The sequence below is a fragment of the Artemia sp. Qi Xiang Cuo genome, chromosome 10 (genome assembly GCF_049724085.1).
Source record: "Artemia sp. Qi Xiang Cuo chromosome 10, ASM4972408v1, whole genome shotgun sequence".
NCBI lineage: Eukaryota > Metazoa > Arthropoda > Branchiopoda > Anostraca > Artemiidae > Artemia > Artemia sp. Qi Xiang Cuo.
The window spans coordinates 52,995,201-53,010,855 of NC_142803.1; the positions used below are offsets into that span (position 1 = coordinate 52,995,201).

The 15,655-nt window shown below is 38.1% G+C and overlaps 1 protein-coding gene across 1 annotated transcript in view; it reads left to right on the forward strand.

Moving 5' to 3' along the window:
* The window catches only part of LOC148947882 (rho GTPase-activating protein 20-like), an 83,062-nt gene that overhangs the window by 20,521 nt on the left and 46,886 nt on the right, over nucleotides 1-15,655 (forward strand). The gene's annotated exons all lie outside the window — the stretch shown is intronic.

A 15,655-nucleotide genomic window follows, 5' to 3' on the forward strand; every position in this document is an offset into this window, starting at 1 on the left:
GCGTCAATAGCAAGGCGTTGAGGAGGGAATAACCCCTTTCATATAGAAGATAATTTCTGTTCGTTTTAAGTTGTAATGTTGCTTACTTTTACTTAACAAAAACTTTTCTTTATTTAATTTCTGAATGTTTTTCAACTAATGCAGGTTCGAGTTTGGCTCACGTATATAAAAAATTAAAACAAAACATATATATATATTAATTTCGGCAGGTTAATTCCATATAAGAAGGGTTGCCCTCTATGGTATGGTTATCTGAAACCTCTACAGTATGGCTCTCTGATACGCTGAATCTGATTTGGTAATCTTCATTAAACATCTGCGACTTTTCAGGAGAATTTATCCTTTTATCGACAATATGGCAAATTTTCTCAGGCTCGTAATTTTTGATGGGTAAGACTAAACTCAATTAAACATATATATATTCGAAATCAGCATAAAAATTCAATTGTTGTGATATATCTATTGATATCAAAATTTCGTTTTTAGAGTTTTCTAATACAATTGAGCCGGGTCGCTACTTACTTAAAATTCGTTACCACGAACTGGTTGATTACAAAATATAATTTATTTTTTTCCCCCTTTCCTCCCTTGAATAATTTTCTGCGTCCGTCCCTCGGTTACTCATAAAGATAAAATAAAAAATTGATCAGGATTTTTATTCTACTCAATGATCTTAACATTCCTTCATCCCTTACTGTCCCTCCCAAGTATGTAGAGCATCAATAAATTAGTAAAAAATATATTTCTTCAAGTCTCCTTTTCTAATCTTAAAACAATAGGAAGGCAATATCAATTTACAACCTTGACCTCTCTCCATTCCAGAGGTTTTTAATATCCTCCTACCCTTTATAAATTGATGTGGCTACTCCTACAGTGAGGGGTATAAGAGGACACTTATAAAGGTTATGAAATTCCAAATCAGGATGATTTTGTTGATAAGGCTATGGAAAATCTTTTCGTGTCCTTTTGGACTAATAATGTGGGGGAGGGGAAACTCTATTGTCTATGCTCGCATGAACGCCAGAAATCTTTTGCGGATCCCTTATTGAATCGTAAAAAGGCTCATCGCATAGATCAGATTAGGGATACATGCAGAGGGGGCCTTGGTCACTGAAGGCCTTCAAAGTCTGAAAGTTTTTAGATTTCTGGGCGCTTTTTATTCATTCTGATTCTTAGACAAAACTGTCAACGTGTTTATCAGAGGCAACGCTATGGCGTTGCCTGTAGTAAAGGTCACAAGGCTTCAATATTTTGTTATTTATTTAATTATTTTTTCCAGGCGCACTTCATATGGAAGGGTGGGGGGGGGGGTCGTGTAAACTTTGCAGGAGGCATATTTAACTGAAAACCGGGATATGTAGTGCCCTTTTTTAAGTTTCAAAATTGATCGGAGGGCAACTAGCCCCTCCCCCCCCCCCCCCCCAACGTCTTTTTCCCCAAATGTATGTTATAAAAATTTAGATATAGTCATTTTTTTTTTAATAGTTGAACAATGAAATAACAATAACTCCGCGGGTCAACACAACCCTCAGGCCCAGCGGCAGGCTTTGTAAGTTATGCCCTTGGGACATGTATTGTTCTTATGAAAGGGGGGCTTGTATAAACTTCAGAGGTTCAGAGAGAGCTCACTTTTTCAGAGACAAATGAGATCTGAAGGCAACTAGAGCCCTCTCCCACGCTCTTTCCCCCCAAACCCATCTTAAAACACTGAGATAGCCATTTGTTAAAAATAGTTAAAAAATCAGATAATAAAAACTCGGGGGACGACACAAGCTCAAAGAGCCCTGTGGCAAGTGTTTTAAGTAATGCCCCGGGGACATACAAGTTCTTATGTAAGAGGTGGTCCAAAAATTTCAGAAGTTGCTCATGTAATTGGAAATTGGAAGTTCTAGTTATCTTATTGTGATTCAAAAGTGATCAGATGGCATCTACAACACCCCCCCCCCCCCACACACATACGCACACCTTCTCTTCCCCAAATGTATCGGGTCGAAATTTTGAAATAGCCAGTTTTTTTGAACAAAAAAAACAACAATCAAATAAAAAAAATTCGGGGTCAAAATACCCCCCCAGACCCTGGCGGAAGGGATTTAACGTTTGCCTTGGGAGTATATAGATTTTTTTTATGGAAGAAGTGGTCGTTTAAACTTTGGAGGGGACTGAAATGACTAGAAATTGAAAGTTCTAATTCCGTTTTAAACAGTCAAAAGTGAACCGATGGCAACTAGCCCCCTCTCCTCCTAACCCCCTTTTCCTTAAATACGTACGATCGAATTTTTGTTCGGCTGTTTTATTCAAAATAGACCAAAGATCAAATACCAAAAGCTACTGGTTTTGCACTATTGATTGGGGAACGACTGAAAAATGAATTTCGACAAAATTAGATAAGGAAGCTTTAGAGTTTACTCAAAATTTTTGTCTGTTTCGTGAGCTTGGTGCGAAGAAACAAGCGATTCTTTTTACTTCTTGTACTGGGAATTGCTCACTCATGCCCTTTTTAAGCTTAGAGAATTTCACGAGTTAGGTTAAATATGATAAGGGCTCGCCTTGGCGACTTTCCATTCCAGAGCTGAGCTTTAGGCCCAAAACCATGAAATTTTTTTGTACTTTCTGGTCAAGAGTAGATTCATTCGTTGTATTGTCATGTGATTTAGCCTGACACGTAGGCCTACAGGGAAACATTTCCTGGTAAAAACGATCATAAACATTCTGTTGCAGAAATGGGGAGTGGCTAGGGGTTCTGAAATAAGCCATTAACTATTTTTTATGATCAATTTAATACACTCCCGTTAGTCCTTAGGCCAAGGAGGATAATGTGAAAAAAATTATTTTAAAATTTGTCTCTTTTATATTGGTGCCTCCTGTAACAAAAGGGCTAAAAAATGGCGATGTTTTTTTTAATGAGACTTATGTGAAGTTTTGAGCTAAGAGGATTCTAATGCAGAAAAATATTTCCTTCCCTTGTTGTGCAGCCCGAAATGGACAAGAAAAGTGCCAAGCGCCTTTTTCCCACACTCTTCAAATGAAAGGAGCCAATCAAAGTTAAGGCTCGAATGTATAATCAGCCCCTCGGTACCTTTTGAAAGGTATATTTCATGAAAGAGCTCATAACTTATAAACTTGTGAGGGGACTCATTCGACAGCCAATTGAAAGTGTTTGTGCCCTTACTAAAGGACAAAAACTATTGGATGGCAGTTAGCTTCCCTTTTGATTTAATTTCTACCATCTTGCTCTCCTTTAACCCTTCTTATATCGAATCAAATTTTTAGATGTCTGTTTTGTTCAGAAATTTTGAAATGTCTAATAGGTATGCCTTCGGTATTGATATCACACCACAGCCCTAATGTTAACTTCTATCTTACCTTGCTATGATAGATGAACCCCCAGAAACACAAAAAAAAAGAATTACAATAAAACAAAAATGTTAAAATAAGCACTAAATAAAAACGCAAAGGATTTAGCCCCCCCCCCTCTCGCTGTCCACACAATGGTTTCAGTTTTCATTGCAAGGCTTAAAAATTAACGTAATCCGATAAAAGTATAACTCAAAATAAAATATATAGAATATTATAAACACTAGACAGAAAAAAGTTAATCAATATTGTGTATTATTAATTAAAAAAAAAAAAATTCCCGGGGGAAGTGAAGAGCGAAGATGAAACTTAAAATGAACAAAACTTTTATTTCAAAGCCTATCTAACATATATCAATAAAACTAATTAAAATAAATCAACTGGTGATATTTCCCTATGTTTGTAGGATTACAGAAAATTGATGCTTTATTGAAAACACAAAACCATATAGGAGTTTTGGCACGTTAAAAATAAACATTTAAGGGCGCTTTTAACAGTTCAAAAGTAAGCCATTTTTAGATTGTTGCATTATTTAATTATTTTTTAGTTTAATTTGGCATCACTTCTGCCCAATGAGCTCAGTTCAATGATTTACTCTCATTTTGGATCTGAAAAGACATTTCATGATTATTTTGTAGACGAGTTTGAAGTGAAAGAATCATATTAGCATTGTGAACTTCATTATCAATGTATATTTCTTTATTAGTCAGATATCATGCTAGACACATTTGTTAAGTTCAATGGACATAAATCTAGATATTTTTATGACCACCTTTCTCTCATATATCGTAAGAGCAATTGACCCATCTCTTGTAATAAACCAGGGGTCGTTTGCATACTATGCATTAGATTAATTACACCATAGAGGTCAACTAGATGTTCTTGGCCTAATTTATTTCCGTATATATTCTGAGTGTACGTTCTTTAAAGGGAGTCGTTCGTTAGTTTCATATGTGTTACAATGAAGAGAGTAGTTTCATGTCTGTTACAGTATGAAGAGTCTTGTTTCATATCTGTTAAAATGAAAATGTTCTGATTTGCTTGTGACTCAGAGTCACAGTAATATGTGACTCTGATGTAACTTGTAAACTTGTAAACTTCAACTTGTAAAATTGGTTTAGAAGGCACATAAAGAAAAGAAGTTGCTCTGAAATGTCTTTTCAAAAGTATTTCTTGGTGTTGTGGTATCCAAAAAGCTGTAAAGTAAAGTTGTGGTGAAAAGAATGGCTACTTCAAGTTGGAAAATGGGTTTAGAAGGGACATTAAGAAAGCAACTTGTTCTGAAATGTCTTTCGAAGAGTATTTCTTGGTGTTGAGGTATCCAAAAAGCTGAAAAGTAAAGTTGTGGGTGAAAAGGAAGGGTACTTCAAGTTGGAAAATAGGTTTAGAAGGGACATTAAGAAAAGAACTTGCTCTGAAACGCCTTTTGGAAAGTATTGCTTGATGTTTGGGTGTGTAAAAAAGTCGTAAAGTAAAGCTGCGGGGAAAAAGATAACTACTTCAACTTGTAAAATTGGTTTATGAATGACATTGAGAAAAAAACTTGTTCTGAAATGCCTTTGAAAAGTATTGCTTGATTTTGGGGTGTGCACAAAGTCGTAAAGTAAAGTTGTGGGGAAAAGGATGGGTACTTAAACTTGTAAAATGGGTTTAGGAAGGATATTAAGAAAAGAACTTGTTCTGAAATGCTTTTTGAAAAGTACTGCTTGGTGTTGAGGCATTCAAAAAGCTGTAAAGTAAAGTTGTGGTGGAAAAGATGAGTACTTCAACTTGTAAAATTGGTTTAGAAGACGCATAGAGAAAAGAAGGTGCTCTGAAATGCCTTTTGAAAAGTATTGCTTGGTGTTGAGGCATTCAAAAAGCTGTAAAGTAAAGTTGTGAGTGAAAAGGCTGGGTACTTCAAGTTGGAAAATGGGTTTAGAAGGGATATTAAGAAAGGAACTTGTTCTGAAATGTCTTTTGAAGAGTATTTCTTGGTGTTCTGGTATCCAAAAAGCTGTAAAGTAAAGTTGTGGTGAAAAGGATGGCTATTCCAAGTTGGAAAATGGGTTTAGAAGGGGCATTAAGAAAGGAACTTGTTCTGAAATGTCTTTTGAAGAGTATTTCTTGGTGTTGAGGTATCCAAAAAGCTGAAAAGTAAAGTTGTGGGTGAAAAGGAAGGGTACTTCAAGTTGGAAAATAGGTTTAGAAGGGACATTAAGAAAAGAACTTGCTCTGAAATGCCTTTTGGAAAGTATTGCTTGATGTTTGGGTGTGCAAAAAAGTCGTAAGGTAAAGCTGTGGGGAAAAAGATAACTACTTCAACTTGTAAAATTGGTTTATGAATGACATTGAGAAAAAAACTTGTTCTGAAATGCCTTTGAAAAGTATTGCTTGATGTTGTGGGTGTGCAAAAAGTCGTAAAGTTGTGGGGAAAAGGATGGGTACTTAAACTTGTAAAATGGGTTTAGGAGGGATATTAAGAAAAGAACTTGTTCTGAAATGCTTTTTGAAAAGTACTGCTTGGTGTTGAGGCATTCAAAAAGCTGTAAAGTAAAGTTGTGGTGGAAAAGATGAGTACTTCAACTTGTAAAATTGGTTTAGAAGGCACATAGAGAAAAGAAGTTGCTCTGAAATGCCCTTTGAAAAGTTTTTCTTGGGTGTTGAGGTATCCAAAAAGCTGTAAAGTAAAGTTGTGAGTGAAAAGGATGGGTACTTCAAGTTGGAAAATGGGTTTAGAAGGGACATTAAGAAAGGAACTTGTTCTGAAATGTCTTTTGAAAAGTATTTCTTGGGTGTTGAGGTATCCAAAAGGCTGTAATGTAAAGTTTTGGGTAAAAAGGAAGGGTACTTCAAGTTGGAAAATAGGTTTAGAAGGGACATTAAGAAAAGAAGTTGCTCTGAAATGCCTTTTGGAAAGTATTGCTTGATGTTTGGTGTGCAAAAAAGTCGTAAAGTAAAGCTGTGGGGAAAAAGATAACTACTTCAACTTGTAAAATTGGTTTATGAAGGACATTAAGAAAAAAACTTGTTCTGAAAAATATAATAAAGCCTTTTGAAATGTGGGGACCCTTCTGTGTCTCAAATGCACAAAAAAGTATTAACAAAATGGGGATGGGGCTCTTTGGGGACCCGGGAGGGCCTTTGGGGGTCCTTTGGGGACCGGGTGGTGCTTTGGGAGCCCGGGGAACCTTTGGGGACCGGGGGCTTCCATCGGGGTTGTGGTAGGGGGATCGGAACCCTTTGGGGTTGGGATAGAGGACCTCACAACACTGTTCAAATACAACTTGTGTATTATAACGACCACAGAGTTTCACCCTCATATTCTCTTCTAAAACATCTTCTAAAATCATCTTTTAAAATGTCTCTAACTGTTTCGCCGAAATAATTCCCTAAAATGTCTAAAACGGTTTCGCCCAAATAATTCCTAAACGTAATTTCAGCGAGTTCCTTTTGTTTTTGGCATCTCTGTGCTTTCACATTTGAAATTACTACGAAACCCTTTCGCGCACTATTCACTTCATTGCTAAGATCAAAACATTCGCCCGGAAACAATTCTCTTGGTAGAACTCCAAGGACATTAATTGACTTTCGCTCGGAAACAATTCTCTTTGGAAACAACGAATTAATTCCCCTTTCGTGAATCATTAATTCTCCTTAGAAACAACAATTAAGTCCCCTATCGCGACAAATCAATCAATCATGACATCACCTGTCAGGTATTAATAAAAATTCACCTGGAAACAATTCTCTTCGAAAATACATCAAAGACATTAATTAACTTGACGTCATCTGTCAGACATTAATTAACTTCCCCGGAAACAATTCCAGGATCATAATATTCTCCCCTAGCAGGCACTTGGCCGAAACAACAACAACAAATACTGTTTCCTATTTCTGGATCATAACATTCGCCCCTAGCAGGCACTTGGCAAAAAACAACAACAAATACTGTTTCCTATTCCAGGATCATAACATTCGTCCCTAGCAGGCACTTGGCCGAAACAACAACAACAAATACTGTTTCCTTTTTCTGGATCATAACATTCTCCCCTAGCATGCACTTGTCCAAAACAACAGCAACAAATACTGTTTCCTATTCCGTTAGGTCTTAACATTCGCCCCGAGCATGCACATGGCCAAAACAACGACAACAGCAAATAAATCAACCTTTGGAAATTTAGGTCATTGACCCACTTCGATTAACCACGTGTTCTCCCTAGGGACTCTATGCCCATATATGGAATCACGTTCGGACCTTTAGGGTCATCTCTACTGATTTTAACATAATAAAATTAAGAAAGAGCAAGGAACACATTAGACTTACATTCTACATGCATACGAAAAGCTTGAGCAAAGCCATAAACCCCAACTGACTTCTCTCGTCAGTCTCACGCTATATAAAAGGATATGTTCTGTCAAACAAACGTATCTAAATTCAATCCTTCTAAGAAAGGGTGTGTATTGCTAATTAAGGAAACTGTATTAAAAAATGAAATGAATGCACAATTAGTTCATTGGAAATATACTCTGAAAGAACATTGGCTGAAGCCAGATTCTACCAAATTCATAGCAACTTGATATTAACTCTAAAATTAGAACACTTCTTACAGCTTAAAGAGCGAGGTATTGACTACGGGGTGAACAAAATCATCTATGTAATATTTTCTGTTCGTTTAAAGTTTCGATGTTGATGCTATTGCAGTTGAAATACTTGCTTTTTTATATTAAATATCCGATCTTTTTTTAAATAATGCTGGGAAGTCCGGTGTCCCCTTCATAGCAATGTCCCTTCCCCCATGAAAACTTCCTTCATGGAAAGATCCTCCCACATAACCCCCGACCCACCCAACCCCCCACTACCAGGAAAAATCTCCCCTGAAAACGTCTGTATACTTCCAAATAACCAATACTATATGTTAACATTGAGTAAAGTTCATAACTTTCAGCCCTCCCCTCGGGAACTTCGGGGGATTAAGTTAACCTAAAAGACATACTTATTATATTTTCGAACATGCTGAACAAAATGGCTATCTCAAAATTTTGATCAGGTGACTTTGGGGAAAAAATAAGAGTGGGAGGGAGCCTAGTTGCCCTCCATTTTTTTGGTCACTTAAAAAGGGCACTAGAACTTTTAATTTCCATTCCAATGAGCCCTCCCTCGATATTCTAGGACAACTGGGTCGATACGATCACCCCTGGGAAAAAAAACAAACAAACAAATAAACACGCACCCGTGATCTTTCTTCTGGCAAAAAATGCAAAATTCCACATTTTTGTAGATGGGAGCTTGAAACCTCTACAGTAGGGTTCTCTGATACGCGAAATATGATGGTGTGATTTCCATTAAGGTTCTATAGCTTTTAGGGGGTCTTTCCCCCTTTTTTCGAAAATCAGCCAAATTTTCTCAGGCGCCTAACTTTGAAATCAGCATTAAAATCTGATTCTTTTGATGTATCTATTTGTATCAAAATACCGTTTTCCAGAGTTTCGGTTACCATTGAGCCGGGTCGCTCCCTACTTACAGTTCGTTACCGCGAACTGTTTGATCATTGAGTACTATGCCAAATCTGTGGTATTAGGTGCATTGAAATACCTAATAGTTAATTGTGTTTTTTTTTATTATAAGCCTCTGAAACTAAGATGAAAAAAAGAAGAAATTCGGTCAACTGCAGATTGGTAGGCTAATTGAAAAATTTTGAAGTCAAAACCCGTGAAAATCAATTTTCAGAGCGGAATAAATTATTCAAACAATTTAAACAAAACTTCACAAAACGAAACAATTAGAGTTGTCGATAAGTCATTAAGTAGCTATTTAGTCACCAAACAACCTTCTGATTTCCTTGGGGCAACTAAAGATGGACACAGTTATATTTTATTAAATAAACTAGCACCTAAAGTATTTCCTCCAATTAACAATAAGTATATTTGTAAAAATCACTTAGTTTTTTTTTTTAAATCGACATACTAATCTTGTTCTTATGGATCATTTGTTAAAAACAAATTATTAAAAGGACATGTCTGAGATCTTTTACAAACGTAGAATCAATGCTTATGAAACCCTTGGACAAAAAAAACCTACGTTTTTGCTTCACCAAAAGGTGAATCAAGCCATCTCACATTAGCCTGCGCAAATTCAAATATTTTTTTAACTCCGACAATGCTTGCAAATATTTTAATAGTAAACCTATCTCCGTTTTGTTTTATTCATCACCCTCAGTTTAGGATAAATGAGCTTCCACATTCCAAATCTTTCGTTCAAACTCCATTAGAAATGCCAAAATCGAGTTTTTTAATCATAGAAATGGAACTGAATAAAATAATAAACAATGATAACATTGATGCCGTCATCAAGTTATTTCTTGGTCTAAAAGAGAAAAGAAATGGCTTTAGGGTAAATGGTAAGACTCTTAAAATTGGAATTAATGCAATCAATTTTGATGACGGTGAATCAAATTTAGCTCCATCCTTTGCTAACATCATAGGTATTTTTAATGCCATTTTTTGGTAGTATTTTGAACAGGTTGCGTATGAATGAATGAATGAATGAATGAATATATTGGAAAAACCCGTCACAATTAACAAAAGACGGATAAAAAACAAAAGAGAAGAAAACGCACATACAAAACACAACGAAACTTCTTGAAATGAAAATAATCACGAAGGAACTATAATACAACTATGTAAGAATGGCAGTCCACTGGTGGTTACTCGCTTCTACTCTATCACGGTACTTTTCAAGACACGCTTCCACCGCAGTAAATGGATCAGGTACTGAATACCGCCTCATTAGGTAAGAATTACTTGTTCTTAATGGCATCTCAAGTAGGAACTTGAGGTACCTGAAGAATATTCTTCTTATAGTTACTTTATTCGAATTTGTAAGTAACTTCCAGAACGGCGAAACGTAAAGAACATGGGGTAAGGCAACAGCAACAAATATTTGTGCACGCAGCGACCTATTTAGATTATGCTTGGAGGAAACCGAAGCTCCATAAGCTGACCTGATCTTCTTCTCGATGTGCTTTACAAGTAGTGCTCGTGTATGCTGAAGAGTTTCACCGATCGGCAGACCCAGGTATACAATTGACTTAGAGGGCATGACCACCTGTGACCCTAGTTGGATTTCGGGTTGAGAGGCATTCCAGTTAAATAACAGTACTTCACATTTTGTCACATTAAAACTCAACCCGATTTCATCATACTCCATCTCCAAAATTTTAAAGTTAGATTCAAAAGAAGACAAAATTCTTGAAAAGTTTAGAAGGTCATCTGCAAACCCAACTAGGGACACGTCAATGCCTTTAAAAATACAGCAAGGGGCCACTTTTGACTGGGTCGTCGATATGCTGTTGTTGAACAGATCAGGTGATGATACGGCTCCCTGTTTTATACCTTTCTTCACCACAGCAAACCTACGACTTAATTTACCTGACAGTTTAATACGGACCTTGAGCCTACTATACATGTCGTTCAAGGGTTTGACAATAGCACGGTCAACTCCGGACTTTCTCAGCTCAACCATATTCTGAGAATGGATACCCGAGTCAAAAGCCCGCCGTACATCATATTCTCCTATAGCTAGGCTTTCTTTCGAAATGTGGGCATCCAGTAGAACATTTGCAACTACATGCAAGGCATGGGCACATCCTAAGCCAGCTTGGAATCCAAACTGGTGGGGAGGCACTTTACAACTAGCTTTAATGTCCGAAATTATGATCTTTTCAAATAGCTTGCAAAACACAGATGATACAGTAATGGGTCTATATGACGATGGTTCATGATCAGGTTTACCCCTTTTCAAAACTGGAGTGATCACACCTAAACAGAAAAGGTCCGGGACAATACCATGTGTTAGTATAATGTGGTAAGCTATTGCTAAATGCTCCGATAGAACTGGACCACCATTCAGTAGGTGTAGAGCACAAATTTGGTCGGCACCAGTAGATAATTCCTTCTTTAATTTTTGACAAAGGTGGGTTATTTTCGCACTAGAAATCACGAGGTAATTATGCTCTTTCGTCATAAGCTGATCGAGCTCTTCGCTAAACTTTTTATTTTTCACTTCATCTGGTGGGGAGAATTCAGCAGCAAAATAATCTACCCATATTTCCTCATCTATATCACTAGCATTTTGTTCCGTACTTTCTACAGGCCTGGCACGGAGCTTCCAGACCAAATTAGGGTTTTCAATGATTTTTGAAACTGTTTCCCGTTTGAGGCTACTACGATGTTTTCGTAGCTCTTTCGCGAACCGCCGTTTTGTATAAACCCGCAATTCATTGACTACCCCGCTTCTTGGCCGGTCGCACTCGTGCCAAACCCCCAGCCAGAACTTAGCAGCTGCTCGTGCCTTCACAAGCTCACTGTTAGAGGCCCATCCTTTCACTCGTGACCCACGTCGGTCGTTACGAAATGGGACAGCAACCCTTTCAGCTACTCTCAAGGAGTGGCAAATTTCGTAGAAATACATGTTCAGTTGCAGGCGTATCTCGCTTTCTGTTAGGCCACAATCCCCCTGTAGGAGGTGGAAAGGCACTTTAATTTTCTCCAAAATTTGTTCACAATTGAGCTGGAACTGCTCACGGACTACTTTTTTCCAATCACGTGCTGGCTCAGGCTTGGTTTTTGGAGCACACTGGGGACTGACGGCTGGTCTTGCAAAAGAGAGAGGTAAATGATCCGAATAGGCACCGTCAGATCCAACCGAGACTGACTCTAGGTCCAGTTTGTAAGTTACTACATGATCAAGATTTGAGACGGTTTTTGCGGTACTGATATAGGAATAGCACTTATCCTTCTTAGCAACTTTAAATCCGATTGGTAAGGCGTTCAGCAATAGTACAGCCCGAGGGCAGGAATGATCGTCGAGATTGCAGTTAAAGTCACCAAGAATTATAACAGGGCATGATTTCTGGACTAAACTGAGGAGGCACTTTCCGAGCTTCTGGCATGCTTTTGCAAACTTCTTTTCTGAAGCGATGTCATTGTAATTGGTTGGTAAATAAACATTTACGAAAAACACGCCATGCATTTTGGCAGCTTGGAACCATTCATTCTGCTCGACACACACGGGGGGCCCCGAGTTAGAGCGCGTGATTATAGCTAGGCCACCAGAGGGACGACCCCGAGTCCCAGATCTTCGCGCAGGTTGAACGAGGTAATGCATATCCGAGGAAAACTTTAGAAGGTTTACACTATCATCGGTCAGAAAGTGTTCCTGTATGCAAATACAGTTATATTCTTTAGAAAGGTCAGTGAGAAGGGGGATTCTGTCCAACACTTTACCGTTCATATTCCAGCAGAATATTCGATTTTCCATTTACGTGCTAGTGTTAGGCTGGGCTTTGTTAAAGGGACAAGCAGCATGGTAGCAAGAGTGTCTACTAGAGCCGCAGTTTAGGCATTTTTGCGGATTACTACATTTGTTGTCCTTACTAGAGCTGTGACCATCGCCACCGCAGCGCGAACACCTTTCTGGTTGCGAACAGTCAGCTGCTAAATGACCAACAGCATGGCACTTGAAACACCTCCTCGGTAGAAAGCGGAACTCCTCAATCCTGAACAGTTCTAAACAAATCTTCAGCGGGTTCGCGATAGCGTTTTCAAGTGTTTGTCGACTTGCATAGAATAACTTGAACGCTCTCGTAGATCCGCATTGCGCCACTTTGTCGCAACCAGCAATTTGACAGAGTTCACTCTCGCTAACTGATGAGGGTACTCTTTTCATGATACCGACAAACTGGGGAACTTTGACTTTAGTGGTTATGTTCATTCCTTTTCATTGCTTCTGCAAGTTGGGTAGCGGCATCTCGAGACTGGACAAGAATCTTCCATTCATCGTTGCTACGTTTCAGGGTAAGAGAATCGGAGCTTACGTCGCTAGGGCAAACCTTTGCAATGAAGTCTTTCCGGGATTGTGGGGACGTTAACTCAGGCGGCATATCGTTTGCTTTCACAACCACCGAGTAAAGTGGCTTTGATGGCGGATTCGCTGCTGGACGGGGAGTGGGTGAGCCCTGGGAAATAGCGTCGCGTATGGTCGTACCTTTCTGCGATACCCCGGCGAGCTGCTGAGCACACTGTTCAGATGCAAGTTTATTCTTATCCGCGATAGCCCCTAATCCGGCATCAAACTTTCGACACATCTCGTTTACTTTTATTCTCACGCAGGCACTGACCTCATCAGGGCAGGTGGGCACTTCCTGCGGATCAAACATTATGAAAGTAGGCAAGGGCTTTTTCTCTTTAGCGCAAAGGGCTAGGATTTTCGCCATTTCCATCACGTTATCAGAATCGTTTGCCGTTTTCCGATAGACGTAATCATAACCAATCTCATTGGCAAGCGTTATAAGTTTCTCCGTCGCACTAAGAATTTCAGCATGATCAAAGAATTCCACAGCTCGCTTAACAATGCTTTCAATTTTTTTCCCCGCTTGCATGGATCGCGTGAGGAAATTCAGTACAGCATTGCGTACGAGAGTCCCCATTGCTTACGTCACAGCATTCAACGCAATTTTCGGATAGCGTACACAAGTATAAGGGAAGCGTCGGGACCTGCTCACCTATTCCCCGCAATTTAAGGGTAACTAAATACCAGCAGGTACGTACGGCTCTTGCGGCAGGCACCCGCCCCTCTTCTGCTTACAACCTGTGTACGTTTACCTATCGGGAATATTATTTCGCGGCTCGCTTTGCATGGAAAATTCTTCAAAAGAATTTGATTTTAGATCCAGATAATTCTTCAGACAACCAATCCTCAACTCGACAGCCGATGAAAGTAACCTTGCAAAGTAACCTTGACTATACTGAAGCCTATGCTGAAGTCATTTACTATCTAAATCACTTGACAAAGGCCTTGTAAGTTTAGCCTAATTAGACAAACACATTTAAATTACACAATCTTCAATTCTCTGGTCTGTTGGTGGCTTTTTGACGAAATTTCACTGGACTTTGGATATGATAACCAAACCTTCCAAACGTTTTCGGCTGCCGACTTTTTGGCTGATTTTTCAAATTCGCCCAAAAGAAATTATATTGGCAACTTCGGAGCGGCAACAGCGACAAAGAAAAGTCGAAATCAGGACACGTTGAAATCTCTAGGGAATTACACTTATATATCACCAACTAGAAACAAATCAAACACAATAAAAATCCAAGGTAAGTGAGTATAGTATAACCCTTTAGGGTCTATTAATAAGGAAAATAACACACTAGGTATGGAAAAATGTCTTTGACTCACTATTTGAGGCAATAATCCACAATTAGAAATTCATAATAACACATGGGTTTGTTGACATGTAATGTGAATCTATGGATATGCTTTCGCTTAAGAGCACTACATTTCGATATCTTTTCATTAAAAAGCGAGGATATAAACATGGGAAAAAGAACTGGCACTCAAACAGCTAAAGAAAATTAATTTGTTTTTAATAACGGAGTGAAAAGAAAGAAAGAATTCCCTCGTTTTAGTTTTCTAGCGGATTTATATGTTTAGGTGTAGGGATTATTGTCGACAATTGTGCACTCATCTATGAAAAAGAAGGCTCACACTTCGTGTCAACATTTTGCAGTGCCATAAGCGAATTATTCCTTTTGTAAATTATAAAGCTCTGTGCATATAACGCATTTTAAGTTTGAGTGTATTTTTATTATTAATGCATATTAAGTTGTATTGTCGACAAAAACTACTGCATTATCAATTACAATAATACAGCGTACTTTATCATAATGTAAATTCCATTTAATAAGTAAAAAAATAATTATAGAGAAATAATTAAGAAAAAAAGTTTTTTTTTTCTTTTAAGTCGGGGAGGGGCGAGGGTTGTGAACTTCATTATCAATGTGTATTTCTTTATTAGTCAGATATCATGCGAGACACATATTTGTTAAGTTCAAAGGACATAAACTTAGATATTTTTATGACCACCTTTCTCTCATATATCGTAAAAACAATTGACCCATAGCTTGAAATAAACCAGGGGTCGTTTGCGTACTATGTATCAGATTAGTTATACCATAGAGGTCAATCACATGTTCTTGGCCTAATCTTTTCCGTATATATTCTGAGCGTACGCTTGTTAAAGGGGTCTAGTTTCATATCTGTTACAATGAAGAGAGTCTAGTTTCATATCTGTTACAGTTTGGAGAGTCTAGTTTCGTATCTGTTACAATAAAGATGTTCTGATTTGTTTGTGACTCAGAGTCACAGTATATGTGACTCTGATGCTGGACCTTGTATAGTCCTGCACTTCATAAATAAACCATTTTTGCACAACTATTGACTTTGCGTCATTATCAAACGAATGGTCATATTGTGAGC